Source organism: Sminthopsis crassicaudata, chromosome 2 (assembly GCF_048593235.1).
Source record: "Sminthopsis crassicaudata isolate SCR6 chromosome 2, ASM4859323v1, whole genome shotgun sequence".
NCBI lineage: Eukaryota > Metazoa > Chordata > Mammalia > Dasyuromorphia > Dasyuridae > Sminthopsis > Sminthopsis crassicaudata.
In genome coordinates, this window is record NC_133618.1 from 345,157,380 (window position 1) to 345,175,616 (window position 18,237).

An 18,237-nucleotide genomic window follows, 5' to 3' on the forward strand; every position below is an offset into this window, starting at 1 on the left:
ACAAAATAAATCCACATAAATCCTCAGCATTTTTATACATCACCAACAAAATGCAACAGCAAGAGATACAAAGAGAAGTTCCATTCCAAACAAATGTTGAGAGTATAAAGTATTTGGGAATCCATCTACCAAAGAATAGTCAGGAATTATATGAGAAAAATTACGGAACACTTGCCACAAAAATAAAGTCAGATTTAAATAATTGGAAAGACATTCAGTGCTCTTGGATAGGCTGAGGGAATATAATAAAGATGACAATACACCCCAAACTAATCTATATTTATTTAGTGCTATATCAATCAGATTCCCAAGAAACTATTTCAATGACCTAGAAAAAATAACAACAAAATTCATATGGAAGAATAAAAGGTAGAGAATTTCAAGGGAATTAATGAAAAAAAAGTCAGAGGAAGGTGGTCTAAGTGTACCTGATCTAAAGCTATATTATATAGCAGCAGTCAACAAAACCATTTGGTATTGGCCAAGAAATAGACCAGTCGATCAGTGGAACAGATTAGGTACAAAGGACAAAAAAGGGTACAAATATAGCAATCTAGTGTTTGAGAAACCCAAAGATACCAACATTTGTGATAAAAATTCATTATCTGAAAAAAACTGTTGGGAAAACTGGAAATTAGTATGGCAGAAATTAGATATGGACCCACACTTAACACCATATACCAAGATAAGATCAAAATGGGACCATGATTTAGGCATAATTAATGAGATCATAAATAGATTAGAGGAACAGAGGATAGTCTACCTCTCAGATTTGTGGAGGAGAAAGGAATTTATGACCAGAGGAGAACTAGAAATCATTATTGATCACAAAATAGAAGATTTTGATTACATCAAACTAAAAAGTTTATGTACAAACAATACTAATGCAAACAAGATTAGAAGGGAAGTAACAAATTGGGAAAATATTTTTACACTTAAAGGTTCTGATAAAGGTCTCATTTCCAAAATATATAGAGAACTGACCCTAATTTATAAGAAATCAAACCATTCTCCAATTGATAAATGGTCAAAGATATGAACAGACAATTTGCAGATGATGAAATTGAAACTATTTCCACTCATATGAAAGAGTGTTCCAAATCACTACTGATCAGAGAAATGCAAATTAAGACAACTCTGAGATACCACTACACACCTGTCAGATTGGCGAAGATGAGAGGAACAAATAATGATTAATGTTGGAGGAGACATGGGAAAATTGGGATACTAATACATTTTTGGTGGAGTTGTGAAATAATCCAGCCATTCTGGAGAGCAATTTGGAACTATTCCCAAAGAGTTATCAAGCTGTGAATACCCTTTGATTCAGCAGTGCTTTTATTGGGCTTATACCCCAAAGAAATACTAAAGAGGGGAAAAAGACCGATATGTGCCCAAATGTTTGTGGCAGCTCTTTTTGTAGTGGCTAGAAACTGGAAGATGAATGGATGTCCATCAATTGGAGAATGTTGAGCAAATTGTGGTATATGAAGGTTATGGAATATTGTTGCTCTGTAAGAAATGACCAGCAGGATGAATTCAGAAAGGTTTGGAGAGACTTACATGAACTGATGCTGAGTGAAATGAGCATACCAGAAGATCACTATACACTTCAACAACAATACTGTATGAAGATATATTCTGATGGAAGTAGATATCTTCAACATAAAGAAGATCCAACTCACTTCCAGTTGGTTAATGATGGACAGAAACAACTACACCCAGAGAAGGAACACTGAGAATTGAATGTAAACTGTTAGCACTACTGTCTATCTACCCAGGTTACTTATACCTTCAGAATCTAATACTTAACGTGCAACAAGAAAATGGTATTTACACACATATATTCTATCTAGGTTATACTGTAACACATGTAAAATGTATGGGATTGCCTGTCATCTAGGGAAGGGAATAAAGGGAGGGAGGGCAAAAATTTGGAAAAATAAATATAAGGGATAATGTTATAAAAAAATTACTCATGCATATATACTGTTAAAAAATTTTATAATTATAAAATTAATAAAAAATAAATTTTAACAAGAAAAGAAAAAGCTTTCAATAGTTGGAATAGTAGAATTCAAGACATTTCTGCCTGGATATGATGTGACAATAATTAACAATAAAATAATATTTGTTTATTTAAAAAAAAGAAAGTTCTTCTTCAGAGAGACCTTAAGCATATCCTTATATCACTTTTTCTGACCAATATATGAACACTTGCTTTGTGCGAGTTTTCAGTAAAATAACCTTTTAGGCAAATATACTTTAGCATTTTAAACACATGGTCAATTCATCAGAATTGCACTCTCTATGATAAAGTTTGAATGCTTGGCAATTTAGCTTGAGAAAGGACCTTGGTGTCTGGTACCTTTTCTTACCTATCAATTTAAATGAAAGCAATTCAGTTTCCTGGCATGTTTCTTGTAAACTTTTCCATAGTCACACAAAAATGAAGTCAGTTTGATAGGCAATCTAATAACTTTTCTTTCCCTCAGAGCCCATCAAATACTGAGCTAATTCTAGGAATGTGTGCATTCACCTCATCATGTGTAGAGAGCCAGAACTCTAGAGAAGTATACTTGAAACAATGTGTTAACTCAATGGAATTGATGAGATAATGATTCTCTAGTTCACATATACTCAGTATACTGTAATGATACAATTGTAATAGAGTATTTAAACTGGGGACAAAGTTAGATTCATACTGAGACTGGTTAAGACTGGCAGAATGGCAGACTGCTGGAGAAGACTGGGTCAGACTGAGACAGGGTCATACTATGATAGACACAGACTGTGAAGGAGACAGTAAAGACTGTGGACTCTATTCTTGTCCATCCTCATGCTGACTATCCTGCTGAGACCAAGGCCCTTCCAAAGGACCTCCAGAAAGCTAGCTTGAACATTACATTGGTGCCCAAACATGGGCTTGAGGACCTATGCTCAGCAGTTTGACTGACATGATTGTAACTTCAGTGGAGAAGTAAATCCCTGTGACCCTGAAATAGGGTGAGTAAACTAGTCACTTTCATTTTTCAACAAAAATGGGGCAAATACTAAGAAAAGAGTCTCCCCCACTCCAAGGGAAATATGCACAATGCAAAGTTAGGTTAAAAAAGAAGCAAGGTTTATTGGTAACTTGGAAGCAGATCACTGGAATCTTAAACATACTGTAGTGCACATCTCCTTGGCTCTCTAAGGAAGAAAAATTAGAGCCAGATCTGTGGGAATTAGTGGGAGAGCAATTAAATGCACATTTTGAAGCTATGGGTCCTGATTCAATTCCTGAAGAAACATTCCTTATGTACAATATAATATAATTGGCTTTAAATAATCCCACAAGTTCTAACAAAGCAGCCGAAAAGCATGGAGAATTGGACAAGAATAGTGCTGATGAACTCACTTTCACAGCTCAGTTACACCTGAGCAGGCACCCTGAGGGCATACCCCATCACTTCACCATCCTCCTTCAGATCAAGAAAAAAGAAAACACACTCCGTTTAATCTAGAAATTATTAAAGATCTGAAAAAGGCTTGCACTCTTTATGGGTCTATATCATCTTATGTTAAGATGTTATTAGAGAATTTGGCTTTTGAAGTTTTTACCCCTAATGATTGGAAATCTATAACAAGGACATGTTTAGAACCTGGACAAAACTTGTGGCTTTCTGAGTATAGTGAACTCTATAGAATATAAGCTCAATGCAATCAATGAAATAGGCAACCTAGAGTTAATATATCAGTCACCTCTGATCAATTAGCAGGTTTGGGTTTCTATGCAGACACTTTAGCTTAGATTAATTACCCTTTGATAGCATATGAACAAAGCTCCAGGGCCTCAGTGGACATCAGAATGTAGGTTGACTCAGGAAAACAGGAAGAAGGACCCAGGTCAAGGGCCCCAGGCTAAAAACACTTGGGGCATGATGGCAGAGAGTCTTTAGAAATTCAGTACTCAGACATGATCAATCAGCTGAGAAGCAATTTAATGGGAGAAAGAGAGTACAATTGGGGAAAATAGAGTTGTATGCAGGTGGGACTACTGAGATATCTCCTGGAGAGGTGAAATCTGTCCCTGTGCTGCCTATGGATCTTTTACCTCCAGGCACAGTAGGCTTGTCCATTTCACTTCCTGAGAGTGCTTATAAAACAGTGTTCATACATACACTGATGTGGGAAACTGGGGAATGTATAGCTAATATCCCAGTCACTAATACAGGTAGTGTGTGTGACATCAACCAGGAAAATTAGTAGCATCAGGTTTACTGATACATACTCCTACTAGGCAATTTGGCAATATTTGCCCAGATTTTTAATCAAACAACAGAATCCAGGAATATTCTGGACTGCAGGTGTTACAGCTGACTGTCCTATGCTCACTATCTATGTAAATGGCAACCAAAAGGATTGGTAGACATAAGTACAGATCATAGTCATTAGAGGTGCCAATTGGCCCAGTCATTGGCCAAAGATTAAGACAGATACCTATATGTTTGGCATAGGAGGATCGATAGGAGCTGAAGTTAGTGCTACCCCTTTGACATGGCTATTTGAAGTGAATCAGGAGCTTTTATTCCTTCTATAGTTGAAAAAATCCCCATCAATCTATGGGGAAGAGACATTTTACAACAGTTAGGATTGCATCTGAACACTTCAGCTTTTTGGGCAAGGCTTCTGTTGAAGGCTCTTATTAGATATAGTACAGGAGCAACTTTACCAAGGACACTTAGCAACCTTCTCTAAGTCCTTGGAATTCCCCAGTATTTGTTATTTTTTTAAAATCTGGAAAATGTAGGATACTGACTGATTTAAGAAAAGTAAATGAACAGATGAAAACTATGGGAACACTTCAGCCTGGACTACTCAACTGCCTAGAGAATGGCCTCTTTGGGTTATAGACTTTAAGGACTTTTTCTATTTTATCCCTCTATATAAGGAGGATATGAAAATAGTTGCCTTTTCAGTGCTCAGCATTAACCTAGCTGAGCCTTATAAAAGTTTTGCCACAGAGAATGAAAAACAGCCCTACTATGTGTCAAATATATGTTGCTGCTGCTCTTACTACAAGAAGAAAAGCATTTCCAAAAGTAATGTTATTACATTACATGGATGATATCTTAGAGTGTGTACCTGAGGAACAAATGTTAGAAGCATGTCTTCAAAAGACCATAGAAACACTAAGGAACTACAAATTGCACATAGCTCCAGAAAAAAATTCAGACACCCTCCTTTTCAATATTTAGGATATGAAGTATATGCTAAGGTGTTTACAGTACAAAGGCTTTCTTTAAGAACAGAGAAATTGCACACCTTAAATGAGTTTCAGAAATTGATAGGTGATATTTCATGGATAAGTCCAGTGTTAGGCTTGACTATCTATCAATTACAACCATTATATGACATTTTAACTCACCATGGCAGCTTACCAAAGAAGCTCAAGAGGCTTTTGAGAGAGAGAGGTTGAACTGGCTTTATCCAATGTGGTTGAAAGAGTCACTCAGAAACCCTTGGAAATATCAGTTTTTTGCTACAATCCTTCATCAAGGATACAGTGTGACAGAGTGGGTGAACCTCCCAATACAAGCAGAATAAAGCCTTACTCCTTAGCCAGTGCTTGTGTCTAGAATTTTATTAAAGGCCATTAAGTGAGTAGTACAATTCTCTTGGATAAGACCTGACAAAATACACAGCTTTTATACCAATAAACAAATTAATGTCTGCTGTGAAACCATCCCAGAGTGGCAAATTTTATTGGCCACAGCTTCAAATTTTACAAAACAGTGATCATCCATACACTGATGTGGGAAACTGGAGAATGTGTAGCTAATATCCCAGTTATTAATACATGTAGACAACGTGTGACCTATCAACCAGGAAAAGTAATAGCATTAGGTTTACTTATACATAGTCCTAATAAGCAATTTGGTCATATTTGCCATTAAAATTTCTCCATTAAAGTTAACCCAGCTATTACATAATTGGTAATGGATTTTTGAGGAAAAAGTTTCTAAGGTTCCTCTTAAAGGACCAACTCTCTTTACAGATGCATCTAAATATAATATTTGTGCTGTATACCCTCATAACTTAACTATAGAGTAGTCAGGTCTCCTTTTCAATCCATTCCACAGAATAAATTGTATGCAATCATTCTAGCTCTTACTTATTATCCAGAAGGTGTAAATATAATATCAGATTCAGCCTATTCAGTAGGTGTGGTACAAAGAATTGCCACAGTCCAAATAAAATTTGTAGCTTCTAATATCTATCAGCTGTTAAAGGAAGCTGTTTAAGAGCAAGTGAGAAAGCACCCAGGTAAGATTTATATCTTGCATGTCTACTCTCATATTGGACTTCCAAGTCCTAATTTCTATAGAAATTTAAAGGCAGATCACCTTCTAATGGTGTTAGCCAATACTCCTTTATTTCAGGCAGCCCAAAAGTCTCATTCTAAATATCATCAGGCTGCTTGAACTTTACAAAAGAGGAAGTTAGGAGCATAGTAAAAGCCTGTACCGCTTGCTTTCCTTTCCACACTTCTACACTCCCTTGTAGAGGAAGAACCCTTGTAGTTTGAGACCCAATGAAATTTGGCAAATGGATGTGACCCATTAAAATCATTTGGAAGTTGTAGAAGACATCTTTTCAGGATCTACTTTTGCAATACTAGCTTCAAAAGAGACTGCCCGAGTAGTCACTGAATTCCTTATATAAGCTTTTGCAATCATTTATTGCCATGAGCAATAAAAACAGATAATGAACCTGCATATACTTCTAAACATTTTGCACACTTTTGTACACAATATCAGATTTTACACACCAGTGGTATACCTTTTAATCCTTATGGTCAGGCAATAGTACAGAGGAGAAAGAAACATCAAGACACTCCTCCAAAAGCAAAAGAAAGGGGGAGCCACAGGTAACCCTAAAGAACTTTTAAACTTAGCCCTTTATACTATTAACTTTTTGATTTTTGACAAAGATGCATTGGCTCCAGCAGACAGGTTTTTATAACCACCCGGAAGGGCAGTGTCTAGTGCGAGCAGCTCCACTATCTTTAGATAATTATTAGGTGATGTAGAGAGACCCAAAAAGTGGTGAATGGAAGGGACCAGATAGGTTAACTACTTGGGGGAGAAGGTGTGCTTGTATCACTACAGATGGAGAAGGAATCAGATGGGTGCCAATTTGCAGGATATTGACATGTCCCTTCCAGAAACAATGATAGTATTGATTTACTTACAAAAGAATGAAAGGAGAATAGTAGGAAGGTATGAGCATTAAATAATAATTAATTAAATAAGGAAAGGAGCACTGTGACAGTATAGCAAGATAACCAAAATTTCTACTTATTCTAAGACATTTCAGATCCAGAATTGGATCACAAAAGTGAGTGAATGTTCTTCTGTAGGAATTGAAAATTACTTCTAGAAATCTTATATAAATATAATACCTTAGAAGTGAGTCATTAGAACATATAGTAAGATGATTCAAATATACAATTGGATGAGATATGAGTTTGATGGGTAAGTTCAACAAATCCATGTTTGTGGCTTTGATTTTATTGTTTGTTTTTTCCTTCATCATATTCTATTATAATTAATGTTTCCTCTTTTTACTCCATATCTCTTTATTTAATTTTAAATATTTTTGTTTTCTAAGTATTTCCCAATTACATGTAAAAAAATTTAACATTTTTATTAACTTTTGAGTTCCAAATTTTCTCTCACTTCTCCCCTTCCTTTTCCCTTGAAAACTAGCAATTTAATGTTCATCATAATGAGGTTTAGATTCAAGGAACCCAAATGAAATTAGGGTTTCTGGTGGTCAGACAGTTAAATGAGGTCTAGTGGCAGATTCAGGGTTCAGGGAGTCAAATGGAGCTTGCCTGCAACTCCTTTGGATTCAGTGCAAAGGTAAAGAGTTCTATGGAACTCCCTTCTGGTGGTGCAAGAGATCCCCTGGAAAGGAATTTACAGACCCAAAAACCTAGATTGATAAAATAAGTTTATTATGGGGATTGGAAGGAAGGTTAAAGTCTGGTTAAGAAAATAGGTGAGGGTAAAGAGAAGATAGCACTGGAAACAGTATTCCAGTGGGGAGAAAGCTCCTGGCTGTATCAAGGACTGACAAGGGCCATCTGCAAAAGTCTTAGCTGATGGAAGCTCATTATATTGCTTGTCTGGTGGGAGTTGGGAAGCATGAGCAGATCATCAGAATGGGGTCTGGGAGAGCTGGAACAGATCAGAACCGATGGAGACTGTGAGAGCCCAAGTTGGCTCAGATTCTGTGTGGGATGAGACAAGCCTAGATCTCCTATTGGAATCCAAAGGGGTGTTTTTGACCAGGATTTGTGAATCAAAGGTCCTAGCTTCCTGAATTGATAATGCATCAGCCAGGAGGGGCTGGGAATCAGAAAGGAATAAATCAATTTAAAAGGAATCACAAATGTAGTTTTTTAAAAGGACCACACAACCTGCTTCAATGCCTGTGAAGACATGCAAATCTTATTTTCTTATTAGCCATGTTGTAAAAGAAAACGACACCCCCCCCAAAAAAAAAAAGAAGAAGAAGAAAAGAATGCTTCAATCTGCATTTACAATTCACCAGTTTTCTCTCTGAAGGTAGGTATTTTTCATCATGAATCCTTTGGAATTGTCCTGATTCACTGTCTTGATCAAAGCAGCTAAGTGTTTCATAATTGATTATCCTTACAATTTTGTTATATACAGATATTACGTTCTTCTTGTTCTACTTACTTCACCTTGCAAGATTTCATATAAACTTTCTTAGGTTTTTCTAAAGTTGTCTTACTCTTCAATATACAATGGTATAACTTGTTCAACACTTGGTCTACCATATGCCACAATACTCTTCAACTGATAAAAATCCCCTCAATTTTTAATTCTTTGCCACTACCAAAAGAGCTGTTGTAAATATTTTTCTCTGATCTCTTTAAGATAGAGACTTAGTAGTTCTATAGTGAAGTAATATGTACAATGAAATGGTCCTTTGACTGTAGTTCCAAATTATATACTAAAATTGTTTGCAATTCCACCAACAATTCATTAGTGTCTCAATCTTTCCATATCTCCTCTAGTATGTATCATTTTCCATTTCTATCATGTCAGTCAATTGGACAGGTAAGACATGGTACCTCATAGTTGCTTTAAGTTCCACTTCTCTAATCAATAGTGATTTAAAGTATTTTTTTCATGTAACTATTAATTATTTTGATTTCTCCTTCTAAAAATGACTTATTTATATCTCCTAACCATTTGTCAACTGTATAATGGCTCATTATTTTTTTAAATAAGGTTGGTTCTAAATATTTAAGAAATATAACTGTTATCTATGAAATGTGCTACAAATTTTCCCCAAAGTTCTGTTTTCCTTCTAATTTTTGCTGCATTAGTTTTGTTTGTAAAATAAAAGTTTTTAAATTTCAAATAATCAAAATTATACTTTTTATTTTCTGTGATGTTCACTATCTCATATGGTCATGAACTTTTCCTTTACATAGATATATGACATGTACATTCTTTCATGCTTTGCTAATTTTACTTATAATACTACCTTTTATATTAAATCATGTACCCATTTTTACCTTATTTTGTTTGGTATATGGTGTAAGGTAGTGCATACTCTCTTATTTAAAAGAAAAAAAAAAAAAAGAAAGGGTAGTAAAGGAATGCATCAAATCATGATTGTTTAACTGAGATTGGAATGATCTGATTCTAATGTTCTCCTTTGTCCCAAATTAGGCCCAAAAAACTGAATCTTCTCTTTTCTCTTTCCTTTTATCATCTACCAACTTTCTTAATTAAGTTTCATTAATTGAAGTTTGTCTTATTATTATTCCCTTTCTAATTCAACTCTTAATTAAATTTCTTTTGTTTCTTAGTTCCAGCCTATTTATCCATTTGTATTTTTAACATACTCCCCAACCAGCAACTTTACTGCACTGAAGTAAGAGCATAGCTCTTGAGATATGAACAATAAGCAAAGACAAATGGCATTTTGTTAGGGACAAGACTCATAATTGGCTTTTATGTGTGGGGGTGATTTCAAAAATTTTCTTATGTTTTCTTTGGTCATATGTATTCCTTTCTGCCCTTCCTCTCCTCTCCTTCTTCCTCCTCCTCCCTGCTCAGCCTGTACTTTGAAAACAATCACTATCATAGACAGAGATTATGGGATAAAAAATTCCCTCAAACTCTGTCCCAGATTTATGTTCTTAAGAGAAAGAAATGAATGTACACCTTAAGTGTGAGCTCTCTGTCATCATCCCCAACCCACCAACTTCTGTGGGTCAAACTCATATAATATTTGCAATTTTTATTGATCTTTTAAGTTTCATAGAAAAATTGTGGCAGTATATAGCAACTTCTTTTCAGTTTTTAAAGAAAAATCTGTGAGAAGGTAAATAATTGAGAAGTTTGCCAAAATAATCAAACCAATAAAAAAAAAATACTTAAAGGAGAAAAATTGCCATTTTCAGTCTAGAAAACCTAGTCTCTCCAAATTTTTATAATTTAATCTTTGAATTAATTAATTAATCCTTGAATTTAAAACTTCTCTGACTGATTTTTCTACCATGTCACAGAAGGCTCATTATTGGGATAATGTCATCCTGTAAGACTGTATTAGTCTTGGTAATTCATCTCATCATTACTCTCTGCCTTTCATTTGGAGGGTGGGGCTATAAAGTCCAAATCTTTATTTGAAGAGAAAGGTGGGCTTGGACAACTCCTTTCTCATCTGGCTACATTACATTGAGTTTTTTTCTGACTTGACCACCATGAGTTATCCTGCTTTGAAATTTCAAATACAATTCTTTGTCCACATCTTTTATTTCAAATCCCCTGACTTTTCAGATCTTTTCCTGGCCTTTATCTGCAATAATTATGCTCTCCTCTCTTCCCCAGCTTGACTACTTAGAGAATCAGGTCAACAGTTGTCCCCTTAATGAAATAATAATTTTGTCCTAAGAAGCTTCAGCCTTGAATCATTCCCATCATATAGTATACATTGCCTTTGATCCTGTGTGGTACTGAATGAAACCGGGAAAAAACCTTAAAATAGTGCTGTCTTAGATACTAAAATTTTATGTTGTATAACCTCACCCAGATCCTCACTGCTTCAGAGCAATTGTTTTCTTCATCCCACTCATGTCAGCAACTTTTCCAAACTTTTCATCCTTCCTCAAATCTCCCATAATCCCCATCCTCTTAGTTAAGCACTTGCAAATATTGGGGTGAAACTATTGAGTCCAAATAAGAGCTCCCTCTTACCTTCTCATCTTACTTCACCCACATGTCTTCTACATCATCTCCTTTATCTTGAAGAACAACATTTTTTTTCTCCTTGACAATGAAAACCTCTCTGCATTTCAACTCATTTTCCAATTACATGGAAATGCAAAGAGTAAAAGATGAGGTCTTACATACAGTTTTCCTAATGTCATACTATATCAGAGGGATAGGAAAAAGGAAGAAAACTATTATAAGTCAGATACACCTTTCAGAAAATGAAATACTTGTGTCCATGGGTTTAAAAAAATACAGCAAATTCAGATAACATTTGATTACAAGAAAGAAAATAAATGACACTTTTTATTGCAATCAAACTTTTAACCTTGGGCAACAGAGCCTTCTTTATATTTTAATTTTTTCCTAATTGCAAGTTAAAAAATGATAAGGGTTATACATGTATAGTCACTCAAAACATATTTCCATATTTGTAATGTTTGAGCTAGCTTTCTGGAGGTTCTCTGGATGGGCCTTGGTCTCAGCAGGATAGACACCACGAGAATGGTCAGGAATCGAGTCCAAAGTCTTTATTGTCTCCTTCACAGTCTGTGTCTGTCACAGTCTGATCCAGTCTCAGTCTGTATCTCTCCCAGTCTCCTCCTGCAGTCTGTGATAGTCTATCAGTCTGACCCAGTCTTGATCTTAGTGGAGGAATGCAGGAAGCAGGAGAGCCACCAAGAGGATGGTCAAAAATAGAATGTCCCATTTCCAGTCCTTCTCAGCCCTTAAATACCTTGGTATAATTGCATCATTACAGCACATTGATTATCTGTGAACTAGAGAACCATTACATTATCACACTAAGTACTAAATATATGTATACTAGAGAACCCCATCATCTCATCAATTCCACTGAGTTAACATCTTGTTGTAAGTATCCTTGTTTCAAGTATATTTCTCGAGAGTTCTGCCCTCTACACATATTAGTCATTTAAAGAAAACATAAACCAAAATGAAAACTCACGAAAAAATAAAGTTTATGAAATGTGCTTCAATTATATTCAAACCCCATGAGTTCCTTAGGTGGAAATGGATAGCATTTTTTATCATAAATCTTTCAGAGGTGTCCTAGATCATTGTATTGCTAAGAATAGCTAAATCATCCACAGTTGATCATCTTATGATATTGCTGTTACTATTTATAGTGTTCTGGATCCATTCACTTCACTTTGTATCAGTTTGTGTAAGTCTTTCCAGGTTTTTCTGAGAATATGTAACTTATCATTTTTTATAACACAATAGCATTCCATCACAATTATACACTACAACTTGTTCAGCCATTCCTCAAATGATGGATATCCCTTCAATTTCTTGTTCTTTGACATCTGAAAAGAGTTGCTATAAACATTTTCTGTATACATAGGTCCTTTTTCTTTTTCTTTTTTAAAAATCTCTTTTGGGATACAGACTTAGCAGTGGTATTGCTAAGTTGAAGAGTGTGCATGATTTTGATCATACTTTCAAATTACTTTACACAATAGTTGAATCAGTTCCTCCAATAGTACTTTATTGTCTCAATTTTCCCATATTTCCCCCAACATTTATCATTTTCCTTATCTGTACTAACGTTAGTCAATCTAATAGGCATGAAGTAGTGACTCAAAAAAAATTTAAATTTGCATTTCTCTAATCAATATTGACTTAGAGCATTTTTTTCATATGACTATAGATAGCTTTGATTAATTCATCTGATAATTGTTTATATCTTTTGATCATTTATTAGTTGAGGAATGGTTCTTATTTTTATAAATTTGTCTCTTCTTCATATATATGAGAGCTGAGGACTTTATCAGAGAAACTTGTTTCAAAAATATTTTCATAGTTATGATTGTAACTATACTTCCTTCATCCTGTTTCCCCCTGTTTATTCTATTCTCACTCTTCTTTCACACTTTCCTCAAAATTTCTCTTCTGACTACTGTTTCCCCCAACCCATCCTTCTTTCTATGAGCTCTCTCTCCTTTCTTCCATCTTCTTCCCCTCCTATTTTCCTGTAGGATAATATAGATTTTTCTATAACCAACTGAGGACTTGTCTGTGTTATTCTTCTTTTGAGTTGATTCTAATGAAAGTAAGATTGAAGCATTCCTTGCCACCTTCTTCTCCACTATAAGATCTCTTTCTTCTTTCTTTTATGTGAGGCAATTTACCCCATTCTACCTCTCTCTTTCCTTTTTTGCCAGGACATTTCTTACCCCTGTTTTTATTTTTATAGATATTATCCCTTCACATTAAACTCACATCTGTACCATAGATAGATAGATAGATAGATAGATAGATAGATAGATAGACACACACACACACACACACACACACACACACACACACACACATATATATATATTTCTACAAGCCTTAATAATCAGAAAGTTCTTATGGGTTAACTACCTATGTAGGAATGTAAACACTTTAACCTTATTAAGTCCTTTATAATTTCCCTTTCTTGTTTACCTTTTTATGCTTTTCTTAAGTTTTGTATTTGAAAGTCATCTGACTTTTTCTATAAGGAAGTAGAAACTACCAAATCTTGTGTTATCCTGAATGTGGCTCCATGATACTTGAATTGTTTCTTTCTGGCTGCTTGCAATATGTTTCTCCTTGACCTGAGAGCTCTTGAATTTACCTATAATTTCCCTGAGTATTTATTTGAAGTCTATTTCAGTAGATGATTAGTGGATCCTTTCAATTTATAATTTAGCCTTTAATTCTAGACTACCAGTGCAATTTTTGCATTGATATTGAAAGATGATGACTAGGCTCTTTTTTTTTTGTTTTGTTTTGATCGAGGCTTTAGCAAGTTTAATAACTTTTAAATTGTCTCTCCTAGATCTATTTTCCATGACAACTGTTTTTCCAATGAGATATTTCACATTGTCTTCTATTTTTTCACTCTTTTGTTTTATTGTTTCTTGATTTCTCATTGAACCATTAGCTTCCATTTGCTGAATTCTAATTTTTAAGGAATTATTTTCTTCTTTCAAATTTTACTCTTTATTAAGGAGTTCTTTTCTTCAGTGAATTTTTGTACCTCTTTTTACATTTGGCCAGTTATGCTTTTCAAGGTATTCTCTTCACTGGATTTTTGTACCTCCTATACTATTTGGTCTATTTTGCTTTTTTAAGGTGTCATTTTCTTAAGTGTTTTTGGTGCCTTTTTTACCAACCTGTTTAATTGTGTGTGTGTGTGTGTGTGTGTGTGTGTGTGTGTGTGTGTGTGTGTGTGATATTTTCCTGTATTACTCTCATTTTTCTTTTCAATTTTTTCTCTACTTGATTTTTTAAAATTCCTTTTTGAGTTCTTCACCAGAGACCAATATGTCAATTGTCAGACTATCACCCTCCTTGTCTATTACAAATGAATTTGCAAAGTTTGAAACTTCTTTATTACTATTTGTTAACTACAATGTATTTTCATATAATTAATTGCATGAATTTCTTCCCTTTGCCCAAAAGATGACCAAAATAAAATGATATGTTAGGTCTGATGATCAGACTTACTGTGAATATCTTAAATGAATAATGTTAGTATTCAGACTCTAGGGGAGGCTTAAATAACATCAGCAAAGCAGAGCAGAACAATATTTGACATGTAAACTGCTTTACATTCAAACATACAACATATGTGTATAGAGCTGTGTACAGAAATTATGTATGGAACAAGCTTAGATGAGAACCATACCTGTCTATTAATTTGTGTTTTGGTGCCTCAGATGTAGGAGATGATGATGATGCAATAATTCACATCCAAAACATCTCATCTATGCCAGAAAAAAAGATATTGTGATGTTAGAGTACAGTTTCAAGACCTTCAAGAATGAGACAAAAGTCTATTGAAAAATATTGGCATTTAAAAAACACAAATATTAGCCAGCCAATGGAAAACTCATCCAGATCAATTTAATGAGAGACTGGTAAATTTCTTTGTTTACAAAATAGCCCCACAAAACAAAGAACTGTTATCAGACTTATTGATCACAAGAGAGAACTTTCTAATGAGTAGGTAGAAAGAACTGATGGACACTGACAATGAAGGCAAAAGTCAAGGAAAAGAGACTGTCTACTACATGAACATAGACTTTCTAACTCAGATATGGGCATGGAAAGTGATGTATCATTGGATGCATGAAGTAAAGTGTGTTCTCCTTTTTCCATGAAGAAATAATGACCAAAAAAAAAAAAAGAAAAAAGAAAGAAATACAGAAAGAATGGTCAAGAGTTGTCAACAGAACCTAAAAATAATATTACTTAAATTAATAATATTTTAAAAAGCAAATAAATATAATCTTAGCCCAGTATTTCTCTCTCTGAGAAGAAAAGAGGGCCATTCTCTGGTTTCCCTTCCTAATAAGAATTAAAGTTTTCCTTGGAAAAGGATGGGAAGAGAAGCTAGAGATTGTTTTCTACTGTATTCTATTCTATTATATCTCTCTTTGAACTACACAATGGCAAGCAAAAATACAGACGTTGATTGTTATCCTTCATTCTCAAAGAAGAACAAAATGATATCACTATTTTAGCAGCAAGTTACAATGTGTCCTACTATGGCTGATCAGACCAACATGAGGTTGGAATAGTCCCTATGAACATTTAAGTGGATTCTCTAACTTTGTGCATTTTGCGTTTCTTCTGAGCTAATTCAATTCTGCTTTGCTCATAGAGAACAGCATTTTCTCTAATGAGGACATGCATTCTGGTGATCCCATGCCAGTATCTTCCATGTCACACAATCAATTCTTGAAAAGGGCTGAAACTCTGAATAGGTGCATTGGAAGCAGACAACTGAGCATTTAATGCTAATTACCTTTTGGACAATACTCTATTAGCATATGCTTGGGAAAATGACCCTTCTTATTATTCTGTGCTGGCTTGATCTTTTCTTGTATACAGATAATCATAGAAAGGATTAGGGAGTGGAGTAAGACAAGGCAGAGTCTTTGGAGGAAAGTGAGGAGAAGGGAGGTCAGTTGGTGGAGAGTGTGTGGCAGTTTCATCTATCTCCTTTACTTCTCCCCCTAAAGACCAAGGACTTTTGCTGATCCTGACACTGGCTGATCCTGAGGTCAATAGGAAGCTAACTCGGTCCTCACAAATTCTCAAGTTCTAAAAAGAGACATTGAGAGTATTCTTGTATCATTTTTTCTGACCATCTTGTGAGTGCTTTGGCAAGCATACATTTTGTGTTTGAACAATGTAGCCAGTTTAGCAGAATTGTGCTCTCTGCAGTAGAGTTTGTTTCTTTAGCAGTTTAATTTGAAAAAGGATTGCAGTATCTGATATTTTGTTCTGCTAAGTGATCTTCAGAAGCTTCCTACAATTCCATTTTCTGGAAAGGTGCTGATATACTGTCTAGGTTTACAGACATACAACAATGAGGTCAACACAATGGCTCTGTAGAACTTCAGTTTGGTAGTTACAACCTTCCAAATACTGAGCTAGCTCTAGCTATGCATGTGTCAATCTCATTATCAATGTGGACATCCTTAGAAAGTATATTACCAAGGAAAGTGAACTTATCTACAGCATTCAAAACATCACTATTTGCTTGATTTATCAATATTTCTCACTCCCTTTCCCCCTCTATAGCCAATCTACTGCCAATGCCTATTGATTTTATAATTTTATTTTTATAATAATTCTCAAATATATTCTTTTTTTTTTTTTTTTTTTTGACACTGCCACTTTCCTGGTGCAAGCCTTTATTACCTGACCTATTATAATAGTCTGATAGCTGCTCTCCCTTTTCCTTTCACTAATCCTATTGCCCAGTCATCTGTTAAAGTGATCCTTCTTAAAACAAGGGTCTACACATGGAACTTTTCCCAACTCAATTCTGATGTAAATTATGTCCCCTTTGACTTTTGGGGGGCCCTGAGGCTTTGTCTCCCCCTTTTGGGGGGGAAGTTCCTGAGTCTCAAACTCTCCTCTGAAAGAAACCCACCTTCAAGGAGGGTTGGGTGGTCTCATTTATTTGGAGATTGAGGCCAGGGATATGGTCACACCCTCTATTGAGTTGAAGATTAGTCTGGAACCATTCCCAGTAGCTCAAACTCCCAAGATAAGTAATCTCTTTTCAATTGGAGATCTAGGCCTAGAGCACTGTCAACATTAACTCAAATTCCAAGTGAAGTAATCTCATTAAATTTTGAATTGATTTGAAGCCCCAGACAGCTAATAAAAGACAACTCTGTGTAATGTTCTATTTCTCTAGATTGTTGGAGCAGGTTTCTTAGGGAGCTTCTGGAAGGCAGCCTTAGTTTCAGTTCAGTTTCAATAATCCCAAAATGCAGCCAGGAGTAAAAGTCCTTTACTGTCTCTTTCCAAATCTTATCTCCTTCACTTGGGGCTCGGCTAGTTCTCTAAAGGCCTTCCTCTCCCTTGATGTCCCAATGAGCTCTTGTCAGAATGTCTCCAGCCAGCACGAAAGTCGAAGAGGGAATAAATCAGACTTCTTCTCCTAGAGAGTGTGGGATTGTGGGTTTCCCAGAAGTCAGTCCTACTTGTGAATCTCCCAAGGTCCTCTCCCTAAGATCTCCCCTTGACTGAATCCTGTCTTTTTATATCCTCCCAGAGAATGGGCTTGTGAATACTCCCTGGGCTTGTGGGAGCTCCTTGAAAGTATGCTCTCTTAAAGGTGTGAATCTCACGGAATTCTAGTAAATACATTACTGAACTAGAGAATCGTTAAGTATTATGCTAAATTAGATAATTATATCCATTTCAGTGACTTAGCACCTTGTAAGAATACTAACAACTCTGAACCCCAAATCTTTATAGAAATCCTAAACAGGATTATGTTTGCCAAGGAAGCTGTCTTCCTAGCAAGCTGTCCTGCCAGGACTTTTGCCCACTGGTGATTCTCAGTGTTAACCTATGCTATTTTCCTATAAGGACCTTTTGCACACTAAGAAGTATGTCTTCCTATTGGTTTCTC

General features: G+C 35.3%; 1 protein-coding gene across 24 annotated transcripts in view; it reads right to left on the reverse strand.

The window, feature by feature from the left end:
• Window positions 1-18,237, reverse strand: part of LRFN5 (leucine rich repeat and fibronectin type III domain containing 5) — a 263,784-nt gene that overhangs the window by 105,199 nt on the left and 140,348 nt on the right. For 17 of the 24 annotated variants that reach the window (XR_012486541.1, XM_074290656.1, XM_074290655.1 and 14 more), the window contains one exon: window positions 14,986-15,064. The exons of 6 other annotated variants lie outside the window; for them this stretch is intronic. The gene's annotated coding sequence lies outside the window, so the exon portion shown is untranslated. Of the gene's footprint in view, window positions 1-14,985; window positions 15,489-18,237 lie in introns of those variants that run through there. One more of the 24 variants, XM_074290653.1, reaches the window with a different exon arrangement.